Source organism: Coenobita brevimanus, chromosome 31 (genome assembly GCF_032717465.1).
Source record: "Coenobita brevimanus isolate Jiangsu-jjx chromosome 31, ASM3271746v2, whole genome shotgun sequence".
Classification (NCBI taxonomy): Eukaryota; Metazoa; Arthropoda; class Malacostraca; order Decapoda; family Coenobitidae; genus Coenobita; species Coenobita brevimanus.
Window position 1 is genome coordinate 16,517,528 of NC_136984.1, and position 20,900 is coordinate 16,538,427.

The following is a 20,900-nucleotide window of genomic DNA, read 5'->3' on the forward strand; positions in this document are numbered from 1 at the left end:
TTTAATATCTGGAGAAACAATTCGTAGTGAAGGGATTGTAAACACTCTTCTTAACCCCTTCCCTATCTTATTTCTCCCTCTAAGCTGAATTAAATTGTATAAAAGTAGCGAAAATAAATTTAGAAATATGGAAGTCATTAGACTGAGGGACCTGATTGGTTTAGTTCTGGCTGGAATGTAACACAGAGGAGCAGATGAAGAAATGCACAGATTTATGGAGTGTGTGCAGGGGATTCTTCATCCTCATATTATTATTATTATTATTACTACTACTACTACTACTACTACTACTACTATTACCTCCTCCAAGGAAGTTATGTTTTTGCCGGTGTTGGTTTGTTTGTTTATTTGACGTGTCTGTTAGCAACTTTACTCAAAAAGTTATGAATGGATTTTGATCAAATTTTGTTGAAGGGTGGGCCATAGGCCAAGGAAGAAATGATTGAATTCTGGGGCGGATCCGGATGCGGATCCGGAGTATCCCGCACAATATCTCCAAAAGTTCTCAATTAATTTCAATGAAGTTTTGTGAATAGGTGGGACATGGACCAAGAAAGAATTAAATTTGAGGCGGATCCGGATCTAATGGTAATGGCATTGGCGGAGGTATGCACTCTCTGAACGCTTTCTAATTATCATTATCATTATTATTTTTATTATTATTATTATGATGATGATGATGATGGAACCTCCCTTCTTTCCTCCATTTCAGTCGGCAAATATACAACAAATTCTGGCAAATCATCATCATCACCGTAACTCTCTTCTTCCGGCTTAAGGAAGGAGTGAGTTAGTGTCTAGAAATAAGGAAAGAGGAAGCACTCAAGTAGGAAAATTACCTAATCCAAATAGACTTACAAACAAAAAAGAAAAAAACTTAGTTATAATATTAAAGAACTGTATATACCAAACAACTATCCTATTACCTTACCCACTTCACAAAAGATGAGGTCATCCATATTTCCTCTTGCTGTCTCCAAATGATTTTATATTCTTTTTGGAGAGACTGTTTAAACGGAAGGAGAGTTAGATCTTAGTTTTCTCTAACTCCTTCCTTAAGACACGTCCTTCCCAAATTAAGTAAAATCGTCTGGAGGTGTCAAGAATAAAATATGACCTAGTGGTAGTGAAGAGGAAGGGGTGGATGTGCAGGGAACTATGTTGAATCCAGTCGAAGGTCTTCCAGGGAGAGACGATTTTCAACACCTTGTATCCGAACGTACTGTGTGTGTGTGTGTGTGTGTGTGTGTGTGTGTGTGTGTGTGTGTGTGTGTGTGTGTATCTTTGCCACCTTCAAACAATCACCTCAACTCAGAATAAACCATCACTTATGTCAGGGTTAAACATATACTCCATAAACCCCATCACAACCTAAGTCAACCTCAGCTGAATAAAATCGTCTAAAGGCAACAAGAATACACAGCAAAATACGTCATCGGACTGAAGGTGTTACTCTTGTCCTTAATTATTCCAGTCCATTGATGCAGGCTGTGAAACGATCCATCTGATCCTGGAAAAATAATGATAAATAATGTATACTATAAATAATGTGGTTAATAATGAAGCTTACACTGAGGGTGTTTCTCTCATCCCTCTAACTAGAAAAGCCAAGCTGTGTATTGCCTGACCCTTTGGGGCTCTTGGCCTTGAAAGGAACAAGAATGGCTGAAGACGATCCTATATACAGTAGATTATTTCAAGAATCTGACTGCGTATTCACAAAGAATCTTTAGGTATTTATAAAAACTTCACTGAAGACTTTATCTGAATATGGTTTAGATCCCTGGAACACATCGCCTAGCATCCAGTTAGACCCAGGGAAAGATTGTTGGAGCCGCCCTGTGGGCTCCAGTCTGGCCCAGTTCTCTCCTGGTTATAATGACTCAGAGACGGTTTTGGCAATTGTCAGAAATTCTGTACAAATGGTGGGGGAGGGGGGGAATTATACTAAATTTCGTAACCTAATTTTGAGGGGAAAAAATGCTGCATCACAGTTCTCACGCATTATGAGCTACGGTGAATAGTATTTTTTAAGTAATAAACTCTTTTTCAGCTTGAGTCCAATACTCAACCGGTAGAGAAATGAAAATAAATGAAAATAAAATATAAGCCATAGTGATGTATGAAACCCACACCTGACACCTTGCTGTTCAAATAATCCATTCTAGGGTTGCTAAGGTCGTCTAGACCTGGCAAGAAGAGCATATAATATACGTTATTAGACTGCAGTAATTAGGTTAGCAAGTACTTAAGACATCACCATTAATATCTTTGTGACTATAAACGTTTCATGTAAGTTTCGTTTTTCTTTTATTAAGACGATATTCTGCAGATTAGGAGAACTTTCGAAGTAAAGTCCTCATTAACTCCATCACTACTATAGTCCTTTCACCTTAACTTGGCCCAGATATTGGCCCTTTTGCAGCTTATTTCACGCAGCTCAATGGCAGAATAAAAAATGATATAGCTTGGCATCCATTTCATAGCACTTCTATATGGCTGGCATCATATTCTGTTGATAATCGATTGCTATAAGTTAATAGCATTACTGAAGAGTTGGTAATTTTAGGCCAAGTTAATGTGAAAGGAGAAGAGAGAGAAGATATGATCACCTGGGAGCAGAAAAAAAAAAAAAATAATGAGTCTTTTTTTACTTGTGGAGTTAAAACACTGTACGGTGAATATGATGACATTGTATCCAGTACAGTGACATTATTTTTTATACCTAAAGAACATTCAGTTCAGGAAAGAGAATTAAAGCAACGGAGTTAAAGAATAGATTACTATGTTGCACAAAGATATGTACACAGTTATACAGGTACAGCTAATTTATATCACTCTGTCCAGTTTAATGGTGACAGAACTCTTTCCTGAACTGAAAAAAATAAAAGTTTTGGAATGAATAATGAAACACTCATAAGTAAAAAACAGCCATGGGGAAAGAAATGGTCATGTAGTAAAAAAGTCATAAAGTAAAAAAGTCATGGGGAAAAAAATAGTCATGAGATTTAAAAAAAAGTAATTGGGTATACATACAGTTATAGGATTATGTGGTTAGAAAATAGGCTTGAAATAAAATAAATACTCATGGGAAATAATAAAAAATTCTGGGGTAAGAAAATAGTCATGAAGAATAAAACAAGTCATTGAGTTGAAAATAAAATAAAAATCAAAAGTGTAATAATTTTAGGATATATATTGGCGAGGAAATGGGGCTAATCCAGCAGATACAGACAGAACCAAGAGGTCTTACCCAGTCCAGTTTGTAGGCAACACATCTGTACAGAGGAAAGAAGTTCGTCATGGTAGCGCCCATATTGGAGAACGTGTTCAGAGTGATGCACCGTTCCCGGAGTTCTGGTTAAGAAATATTGCGGAACATTATTTGGCTGGACTTTGAAGAGACCTGAAGGTTGTGGAGGATAGTGGAGGTGTGGAGCATAGTGGTGGTTGTGGTGGTGGTGGTAGTGGCATTGATGTTTATGGTAGCGGTGGAAATTAGTAGATCGTGGTGGTAATGTTAGTAGGTCGTGTATTGTGATGGAAATTAATAGTGGAAGTTAGCAGTAGTCGAATTTAATGGTTGAAATTAGTGGTGGCTGAAACTAGTGTTGGTGGAAGTTAGTGGTGGTGGAAGTTAGTGGCGGAGTGGTGGGTCTTAGAGTTTTTAGGAGAGGTCGTGTGGGGGAGGTGGTGGTGACAGTGATGGAGGGGGCGATGGTGGTGGTGACAGTGATGGAGGGGAAGATGGTGATGGTGACAGTGATGGAGGGGGGATTGTGGTGGTGACAGTGATGGAGGGGAGATGGTGGTGGTGACAGTGATGGGAGATGTTGGTGGTGACAGTGATGGAGGGGGGATGGTGGTGGTGGTGGTGGTGACAGTGATGAAGGGGGAGGTTGTGGTGATGACAGTGACAATGGAGGTCCAGATGGTGGTGGTGATAGTGATTTAAGAGATGGTGGTGGTGACAGTGGTGGTGACAGTAATGGAAGGATAGATGGTGGTGATGACAGTGATTGAGAGGGAGATGGTGATCATGACAATGATGGAGCGATGGTGGTGGTGATAGTGATAAAAGAGGAGATGGTGGTCGTTATAGTAATGTAGGGAGGAAATGGTGGTGATGATAGTGATGTTAGGGGGGGGGTTCATAACGATGGAGTGGGAGAGGGTGGTGATGGAAGTGATGTAGGGGGGGATGTTGGTGACAACAGTGATGGAGGGGGAGATGGTGGTGGTGACAGTGATGGAGGGAGAGATGGTGATGGTGATAGTGATGTAGGAAGAAATTTGGGTGGTGAGAGGTGATAGCGGGGTAAGGTGGAGGGGGAGAAGGGGAAGGGTCTGGTGAGGAGCTGGGAGAGGTGGTGGAGATTTACCCGAACTGAGTGGTGGTGATTCTCAGTGTTTGGTTGGGGTCATGCGGGGGTTTTGGTGGTGAATGAGTTGGAGTGTAGATGGCGGTGGTGGTGGTGAAATGGGTGGTGGAGGTTTTAGTATTAAGAACAACAACAATAGTAACAAGTGGTGCCAGGCACAAAAAACCTCGCCTTACGGCAGTTATTTTATTGCTCTTAAATACTGACTAGTTTCTGCCATTTAGTGTCAGTGCACAATTAAAGTCTAAAGTAATGTCGCAAATGTTTTCAAGGTATGCCCTCTGAAAATCCGTGATCTTGCATTTGATTTTTCAGGATCATTCAAGGTCATAGGTCATGCTGCCAAATGAAAGCCCATTTGAGACTTCCTATATCTTGGTAATAGTATATATCTCTATCTTCAACCAGTTTCGAGTTATAGTTCCCTGAAAATCCGTGACCTTGAGTTTGATCTTTCAAGATCACTTACGGTCAAAGATCAAGGTACCAATTAAAAACCCATATGAGATTTCCTATATGTTGATAGATGTATATATCTGTATATTCAATCAGTTTCGAACTATAGCCCCCTTAATATCCATGATCTTGAGTGTGACCTTTCAGGTTCGTTCAAGGTCAAAGATCTTGGTGCCGAATGAAAGCTCATATTACAAATTCCTTTAAGCTCATAATAGTACAGTAAATATCTCTATCTTAAACCGTTTGCAAGTTATAGCACTCTGAAAATCCGTGACCTTGGTTTTGACCTATCATGTAACTTAATTACTTCCAAAAGTTAATCACTTTCATTTGGGACCGGTGCCCACGTATCCTAAAAGATTCATGTAATTTCATTCGCCAGTTTATTCGTAATGTTGCTAACAAACGAAGAAACTTGACCAAAAACAATATTTCGTGGACCCCATCAGGGCAAAGTAAACAAAGAACAAACAAAGAAACTCCAGCAAAAACAATACCTCGTTGGACTCTGTCCGGGAGAGATAATAATAACTAGACCTCTGTAACTATCCTATGGACAGTCACTAGTCTCCACCTACTGTTTCTTAGTGGCCTTGACCCCGTTAGGAAGATTTGGATTTTTTTTCCTATCATTAATGGTCCATGCCAGGACACATAGCCAGGACCCTTCAAATTCCCTGCACAGTCTCCGGTTATGGAATCATCAGGAGACTCTGAGGCCAGAATAATGATACTTTTCCATTTCTACTGTGTTGCCATAATAAGGAAGCTTCCCCTTGTTGTATGGTTTGTTTAATATAAACAAGATCTGAAGACCCTAAGGTAAATTCTTGTGTTACTTCAACAAGGGATCTGATAAAGGTGTTCAAGAATGCATGTGTTTGCTATAGCTTCTTACAATGACCTTGTCCTCATTGAAGAAACTTGGATTTTTTTCTATCAGCCATGGCCCATGTCAGGACACATTACCTGGGCCCTTCAGATTCCTTGCACAGTCTCCAGTTCTCCTGGAATCGTTGTGAGATATAATACCAGCAAAAACAATAATCTTGTAGGCAGAGACTTCTACTACTACTTCTACTACTACAACAACTACTACTGCTACTACTACTACTACTAGTAGTAGCAGCAGTAGTAGTAACTTTAAGACTGTAACTGTCACAGTTACTTTCCTCCACTTATGATAATGGTGTTGTTTGTAACAAGTCAAAACCCATGGTAAGACTACCACCAAAAAGTGTATAGACCTGGTATATAGTCCTGGTAGATGGTCCTGGTATATAGTCCTGGTAGATGGTCCTGGTATATAGTCCTGGTAGATGGTCCTGGTATATAGTCCTGGTAGATGGTCCTGGTATATAGTCCTGGTAGATGGTCCTGGTATATAGTCCTGGTAGATGGTCCTGGTATATAGTCCTGGTAGATGGTCCTGGTATATAGTCCTGGTAGATGGTCCTGGTATATAGTCCTGGTCACAAATACCGTAATGTCACGCATGAATGACCTTCAATTTTTCATACTAATGTTAAGAAAACAATTTCAATGAGAGGTTTCCATCCATGTTCATGTATTTCTTATGGATTTGAAGTAACTGATGTTGAAACTTCATGATTTTTTTACATTCTTTTAACCTGTGATTTTGAAAAGTAGATAAAGGTCGCTAAAACTGGGTCAGGGTAATAGGGTCATGGTGCTGTACATCCTCAGTAAGTATGATGAACGTTGGAGACAAAAAGTGACGGAATAATAATAAAAATAATGATGGATACGGAGATCCCCATCTATGATAATAAGTCATAAGCTAAAGGACTGTAACCGTAGGAGACAGTTACTCATACCCACCGATGAGAAAAATGCTGATTGCTGATTTTACGTTATTTGTAATAACCGAAAAACCGTTGGTCAAACTGCCACCAGATATATAGAGACCTGGTCCAGGACCAGACAAAATTTTTTGGGCAAAGAAGTGTCTCATTTGTTTTGGTTTCCCTGCATTAAAAAAAAAAAAAAAAAAAAAAGTATCGGAAACTGTGGTGTCCAAAATGTCGTAATGTCACGCATGAATGATCTTCAGATTTTTTCCATGTTCGTACAGATGTTTAGAAAATAATTTTATCACTAGATTTCTTTCAATGTTCATGTATCTATATTAGTTTTGGAGTAAATTGAGGTGGTAAATTCATGATTTATTAACATTTTTGGACCAACAACCTTGTAAAGTAGGTCAAAGTCACTGGAAATTGGTTAGTGTGATGATGTCATGGCGTTGCACATCTTTAATAAGTATGATGAAAATTGGAGACGAAGAGTGTCGGACTAATATAAAATAACAATAATAAGTAGAACATTATAACTGTCAGGGACTGTAACTGATTTTCACATAAGAGAATATTGTTATTTGGGATAAGTCGGAAACAGTTGGTCAAACTACCTTCAAAAAGAATACAGACCTGGTCCAGGACCAGAGAAAGCTTCAAGGGCCAAGAAATGCCTCAGTTTCTCCTACAAGGAGAGTATGTTTTCACACCTGATTGTTTGTTAGTTTGTCTGTTAGCAGGATTACGCAAAAACTAAAAGTGAAATTGCGAGCAAATTTGGTGGGTAGATAGCCCAAGTCCCATGGAGCAATCGATTAACTTTTGGAATCAATCCGGACCGTATTACAGATTCTGGATCCAGAAGAGAAATCCTAAACAATGATGAGAAAACCTAACCATTACGAAGAGTAGTTTAGAAATTATATTGCCCCTGTCAGTGCAATGCGCTCCACTGAGTGCCCCTCTAGTTTATATTTTGTTTTATCGTTTATGGAAGAACAATTGGAAATTGTTGAAAATCAGGGGTCCCAAATATCGTAACGTCACATAAATAACCTTCAAAATTTTCTAACCAAATGTTTTGAAAATAATTTTATCACGGATACTCCTTCTATGTGCATATAACTATAATAGTTTTGAAGCAAGCTTATGCTGAAAATTTACAAAATTTTGAAATGTCTGAAACTGTTATATACCTTGAAAAGTAGGTCAAGGCCACTGAAACTGAGGTAGTGTAACAGGGACATGGTGCTGTACATCCCCAAGTATGATGAAAATCGGAGACAAAAAGTGACGGCATAATAATAATAATAATAATAATAATAATAAAAGAAATGATAGCAACAAAGTTCTTCACCTATGATAATAGATGGAGATCAATAACAATGAATGTAATAATGGATAAAAGCCATCCACTTATGGTAATAGCTGGATATTAATAATAACTAGAAAACTGTCAGAGAAATTTCCTGATCTCTAGCTATGAGGATTTTGCTGAAAGACACAACTGCTTTTTTTGAAAAATATGAAAAACAGTTGGTCAAACTGCCACCAAAACTGTATACAGACCTGGCCCAGGACTAAACAAAACCTCTAAGGCCAAGAAGTGCCTCATTACCAGCTGCGATAGCGAGCTGGTATATATTGTTTTCAGTTTGCGTGTGTGTGTGTGTGTGTGTGTGTGTGTGTGTGTGTGTGTGTGTGTGTGTGTGTGTGTGTGTGTGTGTGTGTGTGCGCGCGTGTGTGTTAGCAAGATATTTTCGCAACTGCTCAAGATATCATCACAGAAATTTACAGGGTGTGCAGTAGGAAAATAAAGCGATCACAACTTCGAGATTGGTGAAAGTATGTCGAGGTCTGTCTGTCTTTCACCAGGATGAGTTTGCAACCACTCGAGATGTCATCACAAAATTTTACAGGTGTATAGTAAGGATGAAAATCTATGAGTATTGTTTTCAGTTTGTATGTGAGTATGTGTGTCTGTTAGCAAGATAACTTAGCAACCGCTCAAGATATCATCACAAAACTTTACAGGGGTGTAGTAGGGATGAAAGTCTCCCACGATTTCGAAATTGGTGAAAGTAGGTTAAGGTCTGTGTGTCTGTTACCACGATGGCTTCACAAGTACTCAAATTATCATAACAAAACTTTACAGGTATGTAGTAAGGATAAAAATCTAGGAGATCGAATTTGCTGAGTGTAGGTCAAGGTCAAGGTCATATTCCGAGCCGCGCTAGATATGTATCGGCTCACTGCTGGTGTGATTCCCTGTTTATGTTATGTTTTTTCCTGTATGAAAGAGCAGCTGAAAAGTGTTGAAAAGTGGCATCTCCGAAATATGTCAGGTATGAATGAGCTTCAATTTTTAGAAATTAAAGTGTTTTATATACATATATATATATATATATATAGATAGATAGATAGATAGATAGATATATATATATATAGATAGATAGATAGATAGATAGATAGATATAGATATATAGATAGATAGACAGATAGAAAGATATATAGATAGATATATATAGATAGATAGATAGAAATATAGATATATATATAGATAGATATATATAGATAGATAGATAGACAGATATATATATATAGATAGATAAATAGATAGATAGATAGATATAGATTTAGAGATATATATAGATATACATATATATATATATATATATATATATATATATATATATATATATATATATATATATTTATACAGATATAGATATATATAGATAGATAGATATATATATATATAGATAGATAGATAGATATAGATATATAGATAAAGATAGATAGATAGATAGATATATAGATATAGATATATAGATAGACAGATATAGATATATAGATAGATAAATATAGACATATAGATATAGATATATATATAGATAGATAGAAAGATAGATATAGATATATATATAGATATATATATTGTTACATAGCCTATGATTTCATTATCCTTTGTGTAATTTTAACGCACAGTATGCTGCATGTTTGATCATGAGCGTGTTCTGCCTCAGTCCCCCACTTCTACCGTTATAGCAGAGTAAGTCGTCCTTTCTGTTGCTCAGAGCAGGATTGTCAGCTCCTTGTCCCCATGGCTTCATTTGCGCGTCCTTCTTACAAGTTGTATCAAGCTCTGCTGGCCCCTATATAATGAGCTCAGTCTCTGCAGCATTGCCACATAGATCTACTCCTCATTTCGTTCACATCTCTGTCCTCCCCTGTACAGTTACTGTGAGTGATCAGGAAGTCTCCAACCATCTAGCAGCTGTGTAATTTGAGTATAAGTGTTATTGCATTTTATTCTTGTACTGTATAACATAAGTTGTTAATTCTTAGGCCTAGTAAGGTTTTTGTAATTTATGTAAGATTCATTTTGTCAGCCAGTTTTAGTAATAGTTTGTATCTGTAATCATGTATCTTGCATTAACTGAGCATTACCCAGTGTATTTTCATTTTATCAGGGCTGACTTAGGTAAATTTACTCTTGCTAATTTCATGTTAATAGAGGCTATTGCAGTTAACCATATATTTAACCTGTTTTTTGCCATTACATTATCCTTATGACTCCTGAATGTTTTGTTGTTAGTTTGAGCATTAAACTTTAACTTGTAATTATACCTAACTCTTTGTTTTGAACCTGGAACTTTACATGACAGTAGTGATTTTTAGTATTCTCACTTAAAGTGTACATTATCTTTCTCTGTTCCGTAACATAAATTTGGCGACCTCATATCAGGATATTCAGGATATTATCATAAGGATATTGCTCGATATTTTGTGACTGTGATTTATTCATGATGTCTACTATTATTACACTTGATGAAGCCAAAGATTTTTTGTCAAATGTGCAAACAGTGTTGGATGTAGAAAACAGAACAAAAAATGAACTTAAGCTTGTTGCTCAACAATTGGGAATTGCTGTTCGCTCTCATCATTCTAAAGATCAAATTGTTGACATGATTAATGAAAGCTTGTTTAATGTAACTCCTCGAAATGAGCAAACGCAGATTGAATTAGCTAAGTTACAGCTAGCCCTGCAGGAGGCCCGTGCTAAGGAAGCTGAATTTCAGGCAAATGCTCGTATTCAAGAGGCACAGGTACAGGCTCAGGCACAAATTGAACTAGCTAGGATTCAGGCAGACCATGAGTATCGCATGAAACAAGGTGGAACTGGATCATCTAGCTCTGATGATTTTGATGTGGCTAAAAATGTTAAACTTGTCCCTCCTTTTAATGAATCTGATTTAACAAAGTATTTTCAGTTGTTTGAGAGGGTAGCTACAGGTTTTAATTGGCCAAAAAAGTATTGGCCAGTACTCCTTCAAACTGTTCTCACCGGTAAAGCTCAAGTAACTTATGCATCTTTGCCTCAGGATCAGTCTGATAATTATGATGTAGTTAAGAGCTTGATTCTTAAGGCCTATGAGCTTGTTTCTGAAGCCTATAGAGTAAAATTTAGGACAACTTATAAGCAAGATAAGCAATCTCATGTTGAGTATGCAAAAATCAAAGAAGATCTGTTAGAGCACTGGTTAAATTCTAGGAATGTGGATTCTGATTTTGGTAAATTTAAGCAGATGATTTTGCTGGAGGACTTCAAGAGGTGTATTTATAAAGATGTAAGGCTATATCTTGATGAGAAAAGAATAGATAATTTGTCTGATGCTGCAGTTTTAGCTGATGAATATGTTCTCACTCACAAGAGATATTCTAGAGAAAAAGGGAAAGCTGAGAGTAAGTACGTTGCCTCTACTCAGAGTACAGGTAACAGGAAAGAGAATAAAGATGATGTTTCTCAGGAAGTAAATACCAGCTTCATCTCTAGATTTCAGAAAAGTAAATGTACTTATTGTAGTAAGCTTGGTCATACTACGGAGAAATGTTTCAGGAGACAGCGTGATGTGAACAAAAAGGAGTCTTTAAATATTCAGTCAATTGGTCTAGTGTCCACCCTTGAGAGTTCCCATAATTCTTTAACTGAGTTAACTGAACCTGCTTTGAGGGGTAACTTAAATTCTCATGATGGAGCTCCTCTTTTGAGCAGTAACGTGGGTGACACTCTCAAGAGTTCATGTGCTAATTTCCTGTCTGATGGTTTTGTCAGTCCTCTGGACAGTAATGACAGGAAATCAGTTAAAATATATCGTGATACAGGTGCTTGCCAATCCCTTATGCTGACCAGTGTTCTAGGCTCTAATGTTAATTCTTCTGATGAAACTGTAATCCTACAAGGTGTAGGGAATAATTACTTCTCTGTCCCTCTGTGCAGAGTGAATTTAGAGTCTGGTTTTATTAATGGTTCCGTTATGGTTGGGTTGGTTGAGACACTCCCAATGTCAGGTGTAACTTTCTTACTTGGAAATGATATTGGTGGAAGTCAAGTGTGTCCAGCTCCTCAGTTGTCTAGTGAGCCAGTGGCTGCGTCCCAGGATTGTGATGTCCCTGATGTGTTCCCTGCATGTGCTGTCACTAGGGCTAAGTCTAAAGTTACTGGTGTTTTAGAGGATAATGATGATGATGTTATCCTAGCTGACACTTTTCTTGCTAATTTGGACCACTCACCAGATGAGGCAGTACCCCGTAGTGTTGATAATTTGTCTCGTCAAGAGTTGGTTGAGTTGCAGGTTGCTGACCCCGAGTTGAAAGGTCTAGCTAACTCTGCTTGCAGTGAGGAAGAGTCAGCTGGTGCTTCTACTTGTTATTATATAAAGTCAGGAGTACTTATGCGGAAGTGGAGACCCCCAACAGCATCAGCCGACTGTGAATGGGAGGTTGTACATCAAGTTGTCATCCCTCGTGTTTGTAGGCAGGATATCATTAGAGTGGCTCATGATTCCAGTTTGGCAGAACACCTTGGAGTGAGGAAGACTGTGGCACGCATTTTGAAACACTTCTACTGGCCAGGTATCTTCAGGGATGTTTACTGGTATTGTAAGTCTTGTCACACCTGTCAAGTTGTGGGGAAGTGTAATCAGACCGAAAAGGTTGCACCTCTAGTTCCCATTCCTCCTTTTGAGGCGCCTTTCACCCGTGTGTTGGTGGATATTGTGGGCCCTCTTCCTAAGACTTCTTCAGGATTTTCTTATGTGTTGACCCTGATTGATATGGCTACTCGTTATCCTGAAGCCATTCCACTTAGAAATATCTCAGCAAAGAACGTGGTTAAGGAAATGCTAGGGTTCTTCACAAAGTTTGGTCTACCCAAGGAGGTACAGTCAGACCGGGGAAGTAATTTCATGTCAAACGTTTTCAAGCAGTCTCTGAAAGAGTTGGGCATCACCCATATCACGTCTTCAGCTTACCATCCCCAGACCCAAGGAGTGTTGGAGAGATATCATCAAACACTCAAATCGATGCTCAAGAAATACTGTTTGGAACATCAGAAAGACTGGGATAAAGGTCTTCCATTCGTTGTGTTTGCTGCAAGAGAATCTCCAAATGAATCACTGGGCTTCTCACCTTTTGAACTACTGTTTGGCCATGAAGAAAGAGGACCCCTTAAGTTACTCAAGGAATGCTGGCTGTCGGAGGAAGATGACGTCAACCTGCTGGAGTATGTGATGAAGTTCAAAGAACGGCTGTCCACTGCTTTACAGCTGGCGAGAGAGAATTTAGGAGCTGCTCAGGAGAAAATGAAGACTTGGTATGATAAGAAGTCCAGGTTATGCCACTTTCAGCCAGGAGATCAGGTTTTCATTCTGCTACCAGTTCATGGGCAACCTCTTCAAGCCAAGTTTAGTGGTCCTTATTTCGTGGAGAAAAAACTCAGTGATGTCAACTACGTCATCGCCACACCAGATCGCAGAAAGAACAAGCAACTATGTCACATCAACATGCTAAAGTTATATCACAGGCGGGATGAAAATAATCCAGTCTGCACTGTAGCTGTTCCACCCGAGTCTGCAAGTGAAGCTCTCCCATGCAGTATGAGCCTGAGTGATAGTTTGGGGAAGAATCCTGATCTCATGAATGATCTCCTGACTAAGCTTTCTCATCTAGCTCCCGAGGAAAGGCAGGAGTTTTCGGCATTACTGCAGGAGTACCCGCAAGTGTTCCGTGCCACTCTAGGAAGAACTACTGTGTTGATGCATGATGTCGATGTTGGAGACGCAAAGCCAATTAAACTGCCTCCTTACCGTGTGAACCCAGTGAAAATTCCTCTCATCCAGAAGGAGCTTGGCTACCTGTTGGACCACAAGATGATTGAGCCCTGTCAGAGCGAGTGGAGTTCTCCTGTCACTCTGGTCCCTAAGCCGGGTGGGTCACAGCGGCTTTGCATCGACTACAGACGTGTTAATCAGATAACCAAAACAGACGCTTACCCTCTCCCTCGCGTGGAAGATTGCATAGACATGATCGGAAAGGCTAGGTACATAAGTAAGTTTGATTTGTTAAAGGGATACTGGCAAGTACCGATGACTGAACGTGCTAGGGAGATCTCATGTTTTGTAACACTAGGAAAGACTTTTGCATGTTCGGTAATGCCATATGGTATGAAGAATGCACCAGCCACATTTCAGAAGCTCATGAATGTTGTAACAGAGGGTTTGGCAGGGTGTGTTGTTTATATTGATGATGTATTAATCTTCAGTGACAACTGGAAAGATCACCTATGCCATGTCAGTAAATTTCTTGAGCGTTTGGTTCATGCTAATCTTGTAGCTAATTTATCAAAGTGTGAGTTTGGTCAAGCTAAAGTTCAGTACCTTGGGTACGTAATTGGTGATGGACATGTTGCACCACCAGGAGCTAAGGTTCAGGTTATAAGTGATCTTCCCAGACCTAAAAGTAGGAAAGAGCTACAAAGATTTTTGGGAATGGTAGGTTATTACAGGAGATTTGTTCTTAACTTTTCTATTCTTGTATCACCACTTACAGACCTACTGAAAAAGGGAGTTAAATTTGTCTGAACCGATAACTGTGAATCCTCTTTCAACAAGCTTAAAGCTATCCTATTAAGTCAGCCAGTGCTCGCTACTCCAAATTTTGCTAAGCCTTTTAAGATGTCTGTTGATGCAAGTGATACAGGAGCTGGGGCTGTTTTGCTGCAAGAGGATGATCAGGGTATTGAACATCCTGTATCTAATTACAGTAAGAAGTTCACTCCACCTCAAAAGAACTACTCAACTATTGAGAAAGAGCTTTTGGCCTTGATTTTGGGTTTACAGCATTTTTCATTTTATTTGTGTTCTGGTTTTGACCCCATAGTCATTTATACCGATCATAACCCACTGATATTCCTTAGTAAGTTTAAAGATAAAAATCAGAGATTGACAAGATGGAGTCTACTTCTTCAGGAGTATTCATTAGACATACAGCATGTCAAGGGGAAAGAAAATGTTATTGCAGATTGCTTATCTAGACTTTAGACAGATTGTTTTAGAGTAATAAGAAATTTCCTTTGTAAATTTCTTTTTCTTTGTGGGGAGGTGTTACATAGCCTATGATTTCATTATCCTTTGTGTAATTTTAACGCACAGTATGCTGCATGTTTGATCACGAGCGTGTTCTGCCTCAGTCTACCGTTATAGTAGAGTAAGTCGTCCTTTCTGTTGTTCAGAGCAGGATTGTCAGCTCTTTGTCCCCTATGGCTTCATTTGCGCGTCCTTCTTACAAGTTGTATCAAGCTCTGCTGGCCCCTATATAATGAGCTCAGTCTCTGCATCATTGCCACTTAGATCTACTCCTCATTTTGTTCACATCTCTGTCCTCCCCTGTACAGTTATTGTGAGTGATCAGGAAGTCTCCAACCATCTAGCAGCTGTGTAATTTGAGTATAAGTGTTATTGCATTTTGTTCTTGTACTGTATAGCATAAGTTGTTAATTCTTAGGCCTAGTAAGGTTTTTGTAATTTATGTAGGATTCATTTTGTCAGCCAGTTTTAGTAATATTTGGTATCTGTAATAATTTATATTGCATTAACTGAGCATTATCCAGTGTATTTTCATTTTATCAGGGCTGAGTTAGGTAAATTTACTCTTGCTAATTTCATGTTAATAGAGGCTATTGCAGTTAGCCATATATTTAACCTGTTTTTTGCCATTACATTATCCTTATGAGTCCTGAATGTTTTGTTGTTAGTTTGAGCATTAAACTTTAACTTGTAATTTTACCTAACTCTTTGTTTTGAACCTGGAACTTTACGGGACAGTAGTGATTTTTAGTATTCTCACTTAAAGTGTACATTATCTTTCTCTGTTCCGTAACAATATATATATATATATATATATATATATATATATATATATATATATATATATATATATATATATATATATAGATAGAGATATATATATATATATATATAGATAGATATAGATAGATAGATAGATATATATATATATATATCTATATATATATATATATATATATTTATATATATATATACAGTATATATATAGATAGATAGATATATATAGATAGTTAGAGATATATATAGATATAGATATATATAGATATATATATATAGATATATATATATATATAAATATATACATATATATATATATATATATTTATATATATATATATATATATAATGGGATTTTCTTCCATGTCCATGTGTCTCCTTTCGAATAAATTGAGGGTGGGAATTCATGATTTAAAAAAAGTTTTGACCTGTGACGTTGAAAAGAAGGTCTTTTAAACTGGGTCATTGTAATAAGGTCATGGTGGTGGTCATCCAAGCACCAAAGTTTCTGTACCCCCCCCCTCCCCGTGTAAAGAATTGGAAGTCAGCGTTAGAGAGTGGGCAGGCGAGCGGACAACTGTGAGTGGTAGTTTGGTACCGAACTACAAGATGGATGGTGATAAATCTAATGAACTTGGATTCGAAACATTTCCATGCTATTCACCTGCAAAACACTATGCACTCGTTGCATACACAACATATATTATAACATAGACTGTGTTATCATGGAGTCCTGTGGAATGTGGTCCAGCATCACGGAGGCTAACACTGGACAAGATGAGGTATTGTTTTTCGTTGGCATGTTGACTGATCCTACTTCATTTATAAAATAAAACCCTATGCTGGTAGAGTCAGTCCAGTTTAAAATTATGTAATGTGCTGCCATAAACTGTCATGACGCATTGTTGTTCTTAATGTCTAAGTACTATAGTCACAATGTTAAATGTCATTAATATAACGTCTTCTTTTTCCCAGTTGTTAATGTCATGTTACCATTATGACTATAACAATTAGGTATTAAGAACAGCACTTTATTATGACAGGTTATGGCAACATATTACATAATTTTCAACCAGGCTGACCATACCAGTATTGGGTTCTATTGTATAAATGAGCTTGGATCAGTCAGCATACCAACAAAATACAATGTAAACCTCACCTTGTCCAGTGTTAGCCTCCTTGGTCCAGACGGCAGTGAAACTGGCTCGGTGGTTCATTTGTATGATGAGGATCTGAAACAGATGGGTTGTGTCTGGACCACGTTTCACAGGACTCCACTATAACATACTCTATAATATATGCTGTGTATACTAGGAAGGGATAGTGTTCTGCAGGTGCATAGCATGGAAATGTTTCGATTCCAAGTTCATTAGGTTTCTCACCATCCGCCTCATACTTCAGTACCAAACTACCATTCATGGTTGTCCGTTCCCCTGCCCTCTCTCTAACCCTGACTTCCACTTCTTTTCACAGGGGGGGGGGGGGAGGGAGGGACAGAAACTTTGGTGTGTGGGTTTACATCATCTAAATGTTTGATGATAATCGGGGATCAAGAGTGACGGAATTATAATATAGTAATAATAATAATAATAATAATAATAATAATAATAATAACAACAATAAGGGGTGCTGGCTGCAGTGAGCATATCCCCAGGCTCACTAAGTGGCCACTCCAGACCCTCTTTAGCAATGACTCCACTAGGGAGCTAGCTCCGCCACTTGGGGTGTGGCAAGAGCGAGAGAGGCGTCCCACTCGGCCTCTGGAGGAGTAAGGCAACAAAGGGGCGTTGCCCTTGGTGGGTGTTGCAGGGGTAGGAGACAAGGGAAATACGGTGGACGTTCCCTTCCCACCGGGCACGGTGGGCACCGCCACAGTTCCACTAGACCCTGGGACTGCAGGTGAGAGGAGCATGGTGGGCATCTTCTCCCCGGTGAGCATGGTGGGTGTCACCACGGTCCTGCTCCCTGTGGGGGCTGCAGATGAGGGAAGTACGGTGGATGCTCCCTCCCCTACGGGCATGGTGGACACCGCCAAGGTTCTGCTTTGTCCTGGGACTGTAGGTGTGAGGAACACAGTGGGCGTCTTCTCCCCAGCAAGCACGGTGGGTGTTGCTGCCGTCCTGCTCCCAGCGGGGGCTGCAGGTGAGGGAAGTACAGTGGACGTCCCCTCCCCAACGAGCATGGTGAGTGTCATCTTGGTCCTGCTTGGGACTGTGGTTACACGAGTCCCATCCCGATCCTGGTGAGTGCTGGTCGGGGTGGCGTACCTCCCACAGGCTCCGTTGAGTGGAAGAGGGGCACATGGTGGTGGGGAATGTATGCCCGTCTTGCTCGTGCCCTTTCTGCGCCTCCCTGTGGTCTCCCCTTGGTGCTGGTATTTCAATAATAATAATAATAATAATAATATACCAGTAATTATAATAAATATATTATCCCTCTTGTTGTGGCATTATACAAAGAGATCAAATATCCTCATATGTTGAGGGGACGGCTCAGTCTGCTGGTGTGGGGAATCGAGACTTTGGTTCCTTTCTGAATTTAGTGACAAATATACAATTCATGAGCATAAAAAGAAAGGGAATAAGAATCACGAAAGGTATAGTGGGAAGCAGAAAATTACAATGGATAAACACAGCTTGGTATCACTGACTGAATCATCCCCGGAGCAGCCGAGTAATTGGTGATCAATATTTGGACAACCCAGCATGAGAATTTGTGAAGAGGGTAACGATCTTTCGTATTAATCAATCCTCTCTCCTCGATGAAGGATTTTGTGTGTTTATTCCTGCTGAGAGAGAGAGAGAGAGAGAGAGAGAGAGAGAGAGAGAGAGAGAGAGAGAGAGAGAGAGAGAGAGCTAACTTACCAGCTACTGTTGTTGGGAAGTTCTCTAAATGAGCATGGACGTTGAAGAGTTCAGAACATTCGTAAATATAACCAGGCAGAGCTTTGACGGTCTGATCGTCTACCTCACCATGGAGCTTACTCAGGATCTGTAGACGTAAGTATAAGAAATCTTAAGTATTTGGCCATAAGGGTGTGTCCTGGTTGCAAGAGGGAAGTCAGGGGCAGGCGAGAGCGGGAATGGCTGGTGCGTTTGACCTCCCGCACTCGAGGCAAGTTGGCTAGTGTTGCCATGGCAACGTCATCACGTCACCCTAGGCAACTGTAGGTGGCACAATCTATCTTTTTTTTTATGCTAGGAAGAAGGAACCAAAGGCCACGAGCCTGCAAACTGTTCTTTCCAAGAGAAAAACAAGATACAAGAGAGAGCCAAATAAAAGCTCTGAACAGTTTGAGATGCCTGGACACAATGCGTTTGAAAGACTGGAGATCATAGCTAGCAGGAAATACAGACAGAGGGAGACAGTTCCAGAGTTGACCTGTTGCATAAATGAAGGACTGTGAGTAACGGTTAACTCTTACCTTAGAGAGCTGGACAGAAAAGGGATGAGAGTTTGCTGCTAGACGGGTGCTACTTGCCCATCGTAGAGGTGGAGGAATGCAAGCAGACAGTTCAGAGGAGCAGTGACCATTGAAGTAGTGATAGAAAGAGATAAAGATGCAACAGTGCGGCAAAGGGACAGAGGTTGAAGGGAGCCAGTATGAGGATGAGAGTTGATGAGATGAAAAGCCTTTGACTTCACCCTGTTGAGAAGAGCTGTATGTGGCGAGCCTCCCCACACATGAGAGTCGTACTCTAAACAGGGGCGGCTAAAACCCGTGTATAAATTCAACAACTGTGCAGGGGTAAAGAATGAACAATGTCGGCTTAGTACACGTAATCTCTTGGAAGCTGATTTTACTAGAGATGCACTATGATCTTTCCAAGATAAGTCCCGAGTGAATGAAACCCCAAGCATGTTCAAGGATGATGCAGGATTAAGCTGAATATTATTAAACATTAGGTTGTAAACCTGGGGAAGATTTTGTCGGGTTGATGGGCATAAGATCTGAGTCGTTGATGCATTAAAAAAAACAAGATTATTTTTACCCCAGTCAGAGATACGAGCCAAGTCAGACATTAGGTATGCCATAGTCTCATCCCTTGTCTGTTGAAGTAACTGCTGAAATGGACGTTGCGGGAACCAAATGGAAAGGTAAAGGGTGGAATCATCACCGTACAAGTGGATAGGGTTAGAAGTACAGCTTAGAAGGTCATTGATGAATAAAAGGAAGAGAGTTGGAGATAGGACAGAGCGTTGAGGAACACCATTGTTGATAGATCTAGGACAGGGGTTCCCAACCTTTATTTACCCATTACCCCATTTTCCACACCTCCCTTCACTCATTACCCCTCATTGCTTATGTTTCCACAATTGCATTTTAGCTGCTTAACATTTTGATGCCTAGATTTTAGTTTGAATGTAGGACTTAATTAAAGGTTAGGCTAAAACCAAGAGAGTTATTGCAAAGGGTAATTTATTTTTATTATTAACACTTATACCAAATAAACATGACTTTAAACATTCATCTCTGAATTTTAGTATAGGTCTGAAAGTCTATCATAACTGGTATGATTTTTAGATTTTTTTTTTTTGTTACCTCCCCCATTACCCTTCACAAAAGACCAAATTACCCCACTTGGGGTAATTTACCCCAGGTTGGGAACCCCTGATCTAGGAGAAGAACTATGGCCGTCTACAACGGCACGTATAGAACGACCAGAAAGGAAGCTAGAGATGAAGGCACAGATAGAAGGATAGAAACCGTAGGAGGGCAGTTTGGAAATTAAAGATTTATGCCAGACTCGATCGAAAGCCTTTGAGATGTCAAGTGCAATGGCAAAGCTTTCGCCAAAGTCCCGAAAGGAGGATGACCACGAGTCTGAAGGGTAGGTGACAAGATCACCAGCGGAGCATCCCTGACGGATCCCATATTGACGATCAGAAAGGGTTGTGATAGGAAAGATGCTTTAAAATTTTTCTATTAAGAATAGACTCGATAACTTTTGAAATACAGGATATTAAAGCAATTGGACGATAGTTAGAGGGTTGGGAATGGTCACCCTCCTTTGGGACTGGCTGAATGAGAGCAAACA